Below are 7,452 nucleotides of genomic sequence, written 5' to 3'. Positions count from 1 at the left end.
ACAACCCTTTGTTTCAAATTCTCAAAACTCTTATCAGCACCATGTATCCACTTGAAATCCTTTTTATCTCCTCTCATTTTCTCAGTCGTAGCATTACAAACTGGACTAAAATTCTTGATGAACTTTATGTAGAAACTAGTTAAACAATGCAATGATCTTACCTCACTCACATTCTCAGGTTTAGGTCATTCAAGAATTGCTTTAACCTTTGTAGGATCTATTCTTAAACCATCAACTGTAATCACAAATGCCAAATACACAATCTCCTCATTCATGAATGAACACTTCTTTAAGTTAATCAAAAACTTCTCCAATTTTAATCTTTTTAACACTTGCCTAATATACTCAAGATGCTCTTCCTTAGTCTTACTGAATATTTGAATATCATCAAGGTATACAATCACAAACCTACCCAAGAATTGTTAACCTCATAATGGTTTTTGACACTTGAGTGCCAATACACTTACCCACTCTATATTGGTGCCGAGTACACCATGCATGCCGAGTTAGGAAAGACTTTAGGTGCCGAGTAGTTTTCAAATGCCGAGTGAAGATCAGATGCTGAGTGTTAACAAGTGCCGAGCAACATAAGGTGTCGAGTGTTAACAAGTGCCGAGCAACATAAGGTGCTAAGTGTTAACAAGTACCGAGCAACATAAGGTGCCGAGTGATACAGTTTTGTTTAGGTGCCGAGCTATCCAGGAAACAACATGTGTCAAGTATCAACAATACTTCAGGAGCCAAGTGACTTAGAATATCAGCATAAGAGTTTGTAATTGCACAAACTATGATGCAAACAGTTTTGCAACCGACATAAGGTAAATCTCGAAGGATTTAATAATGAGATCAAATCTTTTATTTTTCCTATGCAATCTACATGCAGCCAATAAAAAAAATGATGAAGGCATGCAACCAATAGAAGAAGTGCAAATAATAAGCGAAAAATGAAGATTGAATATGGATCGTAGATCCATACCTAACCCTAAATTCTCAAATGTCTTTATAAGGAAGACAAAATTTCATTGTAAAAAGAAGAGTGGACATACAAGGGTGCACAAGGAAATCTATTTTCAGAAGTGAGGGTTATCAGATCACAAAAGGATCAAGATAAGAGGAAACGGAATAGGTGCCTGCATTCAACAATCAAGGATTGTAATCTATCAGGTTCATTATACCTAATACTTTCTAGCAATTATATTAGAATGAAAATCCTATGGTGATAGGTTAGCTTAACAGCTACTTTATAGATCCTTTAATTAGGTGATTAAATCCTTTAACAGGGTGACACTTCATGTAAAGTGTTTGTAAAGCCTCTAACCAGGTCACTGTTAATATAGTGTAAAGCCTTTAACAGGGCAGGACTTTAACAGGGTAGACCATCAGAAGTTGTTGAACAATATTGTTGCAGTAATTTTTGTGAGTATCATCCCCACCCCAATTTTACCTTCTTATTCCTAGAGGGTTTCTGGGTTACCAAATTCCAGTGTTATGAGTTGTTGATGCATGTGTTTAGTTTCATGTTTACTTGATGTATTTACATGTACACAATTTACTTCCATCTAAAAGTTTTATTGGCTAAAGTGTGATACTTTTGATTCACCCCCTCCCTCTCATAAGTACTCTTTCCATATTTGAATATTCCAACAATTGGTATCAGAGCGAATCTAGGTCCTCAAAAGGAAAAGCCTAACAACTTGGAGGAAAAGATCTAAAGATGGAAGCTTTTAAACTTGGAAAGATCATTGAAAATTAGGTGATAGATGTGCAACTTGCTCTACATAGCTTGGAGGAATTTAGAAACAAGTTGAGAAACTCATTAAAAAAAAGGAAGGATCTAGCCATAGCTGAAAATGATATACACTACAAGGAGATTGATACCACCAACATATTTTCCAACGGAGATACTAAAGATTTTGATGCAGCAATAGCAGAACTGATGGAGAAAAATAAAGTTCAAGCAGATGAGATAAGGTCTCTCAAGATGGAACATGAGTCACAGGCCATAATAATATGTGAAATCACTAAACACAAGAAAAGAGCAGTTGAAGATAAAGTTATGATGGAAAATGACAAAAGAAACCTTGCAAACAGACTTGAAGAAAAATGTACTGAATTGACAAGGATCTCAAACATGCAGATGGATACACTTGCCCAAATGATGAACCTTCATCATGAACTCAATGTGAAAGATATTGAGATCTCTACTTTAAAGATGTAGAATGAACAAATGCATAATGAATTGAACAAAGAAAAAGAGGTAGCAGAGAATCTCAACAAGTCAAGTGAAGCCATCAAGTATTTTGAACAGTTGCTGAAATCTCCAAAATCTGCCCATGATACATCAGGACTAGGATACAATAGCACTGATGTTGGTGAATCAACAAAGAGTGCTGAACAAACAAGTGACAAAGGTAAGAATTCAAAACCCACTTGTCATTACTATAATAAGAAGGGGCATACAACAAATGTGTGTAGGAGTAGAAGATTCAATCAATCAAACACACCCAAAAATAAGAGTTTCTGTCACAAGTGCAACATGCAAGGACATATGACACAAAATTGCAGATCCAGTGTCACAAGGACTCAGAGATTTGATGGGCATTGTTATAATTGCAAAAAGTATGGACATAGGACATTTGAGTGCAGATCAAAACCTATGTGGACATCAAATCAACCAGCAAAAACAAAAGGGAATGAAAGTCATTATCATTAGGATTACAACACCAGGCATAAATGTCACTATTGTCAAGAATATGGACATATACCACAAAACTGCATAAGAACACATTTCAGAGGGAACTACAAAAGATGGTTGAATCAAACTACATGTTTCAGTTGTTTGAAAATTGGTCATATCAGCAAAAACTGTCCTACAAGATCAAAGGCACCCAAGACTGAAGAAAACAAGGGAAAAAGAAAAATTGATGTCGAAAAGATAAGAAGGAAAATGAATAAGACTTTGGAAAAAGAAAGATGAGTGCAACACATCAAGTGAAGGGATCACTTCACCCAATGGGTCAAGTGATCACACCTCATCAAACTAAGCATAAGAAGTATACTGGACTGATATACAAAGCTATATCTCACATCAGTCCCAAGACAAAGAAGCCATGCTAAGTATAAATCTACATGAAATAAGATGTCAAGACAAAATCCAAATGTTGTTGCCAGAATATCTTTGGATGCCGAGTTAAACTCCAACACATGCCGAGCTCCTAACAGCGATCGAGCTGATAACTGATGCCGAGTTGGTTAACTCAAATGGAAGCCAAGCAAAGTGAAAATTTAGTGCAAGCCGAGTTGGTAGTTGAGCATTTAATGTGATGGAAATAGGGTATATTATCACGATTTCAATTAGTTTTTCTCATCGCGATCAAAGAGCAAAGAAGAAGAAAGAGAGCTGAGCAACTTCATAGAAAGAATCCAACGTTTCAAGTAGATTACAACCTCATTCAACACATTTTTCATCGATCTCAAGGTATTTTCATTTGTGTTGAGCTATGCAGTTTCGTATCTTTTTATTGTAAAAACCCTAGTTTGCATAAATGGCGTCAAGTTCGAAGAAAATAGGGGATAAAGAAATGTTTGAAGTTCAGTTAGTTTCAAATGAGATCAAGCAACCTGATTTTCGACCCATTCCCGAAGTTGCCTACAAAAATGACCCAGTCGGTGCTCTCTCCCAAATTCCCCCAAAAGTTGTAATGGTCCAAGACGTGAGAAAATGTTACAACTGTAAGATAGGTGCCCTAGGAGACATGGAAATAAGACAAGCTTATCAGAAATTGTGTGTAGATGGAGTCTTGAAAGATGAATTCAAAATCGTTGAAAGAAAGGGTTTAACTTGAGTTTTGAGCCTTCCCACCATATTCAAAACAGAATGGGTTGGACTTGTGCTGAGCAGAATTCATGGTGGAAATTTGTGGTTAGAAGATTCTCCCATCCAATTGAAAAAAGAAATCATACATAGAGTAACATGGTAACCAACCCTAGATCGGTTCAAAACTTTGAGAAGTGAATCAAAGGAGGTTATTGAAAAGAACACTAGTGCCCAGTGGAACAAAAGAGGAATGACAATTCACACCATATAGGATCCTCTAGTTGAGTTTGCTGTTAGAGTCATCGCCCATAAATTTTATCAATCTAGTAGACTCAACAGTGTACCATGTTATGCAATAGATGTAGGCTAAAAATTGGTGAAAAATGATCATACTTGTGATCTTGGAGAACTGCAACTATAGCAGATCAATGAAAACCTAGCTGCCATAAGAAGAACAAAGGGCACTCAATGCAAATTTGGAACAATCCAATTTGTGTATTCTTTTATGTTCAGAATGAGTTTCCTTCTTTTGGCAAAGTCGCATGGAGGAATGACAGAACCATCATTGCCCAAATTAATGAATATATAGAGAAAATGGGAGAAAATTTTGATACCTTGATGAAAAGCTATTTTGAGAATTTCAAGAAATCCATGAAGCAAAGATCAAGGATACCAGTTTCCTTAGTGGAAAAACATACTAATGATATATTTTTTTTAGTTGACATTGATTTTACCTATATTAAAGCAGTAATACCAAGGGTAAGATGGCTAAGGCCATTTGGATATGAAATTAATATTGATGAGGCATCTACAGCAATAACTGCATTATTGGCAAAAGAAACAGATAAAAGTGCTCCACATTTTGGCACTTATGATGTGGTAAGATCAAAGATAAACATGGAATTAAAAACTGCTTCCACATTGAAGAAGAAAGACAAATTATTAAAGAAGATTAAGAAGAAATTTGGTAAAGAAATTGAGGCTGAAGGAGAAGAAGAAGAAGATGACAGTGATGATGAAGATGAGCAAGAACAAGGGTCAATGGAATTAACTCAAGGTCTTGGAGAAGACAAGGAGGAAGGTGCAAAGGAAGAAGAAGCCAAGGAAGCACCAACTGAAGCTGAGCCAAAGAAGAGAAAGGAAATAGAACAGCCTCCAGCTAAGCCCAGATCAAAGAAAGCTGCCACACCATCACCTCAAAAGCCAACAACACGAGCTACAAAAAGGGCCTCCAATCAAAAGGCCAAAGAGGAAGTTACAAAGAAGAAAAAAATCAAGGAAACACAGGAAGAGTCGAGGAAAAGAAGAAGATATGTGGCTCAACCTGACACTGATGAAGAAGACCAATCTAAAAAGGTAAGCTATTCTTCAGTTGATACCTTATGTAAAAAGATTGGGAATGGTGACTTAAGTAATTTAAATAAAGTTGATTTCAATAAATTTACTAAAGAAGAAAAAAATAAGATAGAAGAAACAATTTATGGAATGATGGCACAGTTCAAGTACACTCCACTTGAATTAGATGGACAATTGCCAAAAGAACTGTCAAAAATTGTAGAAGACGGATGGCATTTCTATTTGAAAATGGAGAAGGAGATGAGGGAATGAACTCTAGCAAGTGTATTGCTGGATTTGACTAAGGAACAAGTAAAGAATGCAGTCAAAAGGCACAATAATAGGTTTACACCTAAATACAGGGCATTCTTCATACTCCAAAACAGGATGGAATAAATTGTTCAAAGAACAATGAAATCATGGAAAAACTTGTACAAAAAGATTGAAGATTTTCTTGAAGAAGAATACAAGGAAGAAGTTGTTGTACCAATAGAGGAGAGGAGAAAAAGGAAAGAAGACAAAGAAAAGAAAAAAGAAGAAGAAAGGAAAGAAGAAGAACAAAAGAAAAGAGAAGAAGAGAAGAAGGAAGAAGAAAACAAAGATGGAGAGGAGGAAGAGACACAAAAACAGGATATAATGGGAATAGTTGAGCAAGAGCATCAACCAGATCAAAGTGTGCAAGACACACAATTGTCACCCCTTAGCCCTCCTCAAGCATCCATCTCACTTGCAGACACTGTAACTATTACTGATGTTCCTAATACTTCTGGTCAGAATATCAATCCATTAACTGCAGAAGATTTTAAAATAATTCTTGACCAATCTACACAACAAGTAATATTATATGCAGATCCAGTATTGGTCAGTATGGATGAATTGTAAAAACTAGTAGAAAGTACAGTCAAAGATAAGGTGAATCCACAAGAACCACCTTCTATCAGCTCTACAACTACTAGTAGTCAATTTCAAATGCCAACAAGCATAGTTGATGCAGCAATATAGAAGCCAAGTGCAGCTGTAGAAAAAGGAACAAAACAAACAGGATAGATTATTACATCTGATCCTACAACACAAACACAAGGTGCACTTCCCAAGATTACAATAATTGATCATGGTAGGCAAAAGGAGGAGGAAATAGTAAAAATCCCTAAAGAATAGGAGGCAATACAAACATTAATAGATTTGCCTACCTTGGGAACTCCTTCACACCAGCCATTGCAAATATCTGTACCAATATCTAGTACTACCAGAGTCACAAGGGTACTTCACTATGGAGACCTTGAATTAGATGAGGAGATAGTCATACCAGGCTATGACTCAAAAACAATAAACATTGATCAAATCAATGAGGTGCAGGAAGCACTGAATAGGAGGAAAAGATAGGAGATACTCAGGAAGGAGTATAAACAAAAGCAAACACTATATGAAATTAAGGACATCTTTATGGATGCCTTCAGTTTGCAATCACCAGATGAGTCAAAGCATATCACGGAGCAATTATCAGATATTATTGACCAGGTGACAAATCAAGACCTAGAAACAAATGCAAAACTTATGGAATGGTCAGAGAGAAAATTCCAAGGAAAAGTAAATGAACAAATATCAAGTCAAATTGCACTTTCACAGGTTGAATTAGCAAATCTCATTGACAAAGTGAAAAAGGTACTTGAGAATATATTCTCATTGTACAAAAAGTTGTGTGATTTTTCATACTTCACACAAGAGACAAGCCAAAAGATACTGAGCCTGGAAAGAAATTTAAACATTTCAAGCATGCAACTACCAAATGATCCAGCGCAAAGTGAAAAGCATTTTTCTCAATCAATTCACACTCACAAAGAAATAGTTGTATTAACAGTAGATGAGGCTAATATCAAGGCCAAACTAATACAACTCCAGTCCTCCATTACCCCCCATTTAGAAGTACTCCATAAAGAGCAAGTATATGCTGAAACTATTCTCAAGAAAGACCCAAATCTTTCTACTTCAGAAGGACTTATTCATCTCGCTGCCGAGACTGCCATCCAATATAAGTCATTGGAAATTGCTTTGAACAATTGGGATGCAGCTCTCAGGATGTTTATGGAAGTAAACAACACATTTTTGGCTAAATATGGTCTTAACCCTTAAACATTCTTTGACATAAGTGTCAAAAAAGGGGAGAAAAGAGACATAATAGGGGGAGATACAGATATTATGAGAGGAATTAATGGGGAGAAAAGATACAAAGGAGGAGCTTGATATACAGATAAGGCACAATCAACTCAGGGGGAGTTACAAATTTTTTGAGGTATATATTG

This window comes from Cupressus sempervirens, chromosome 5 (assembly GCF_028749045.1).
Source record: "Cupressus sempervirens isolate cs-2001-9-10 chromosome 5, ASM2874904v1, whole genome shotgun sequence".
Lineage (NCBI taxonomy): Eukaryota > Viridiplantae > Streptophyta > Pinopsida > Cupressales > Cupressaceae > Cupressus > Cupressus sempervirens.
This window is presented reverse-complemented; position numbering follows the sequence as displayed.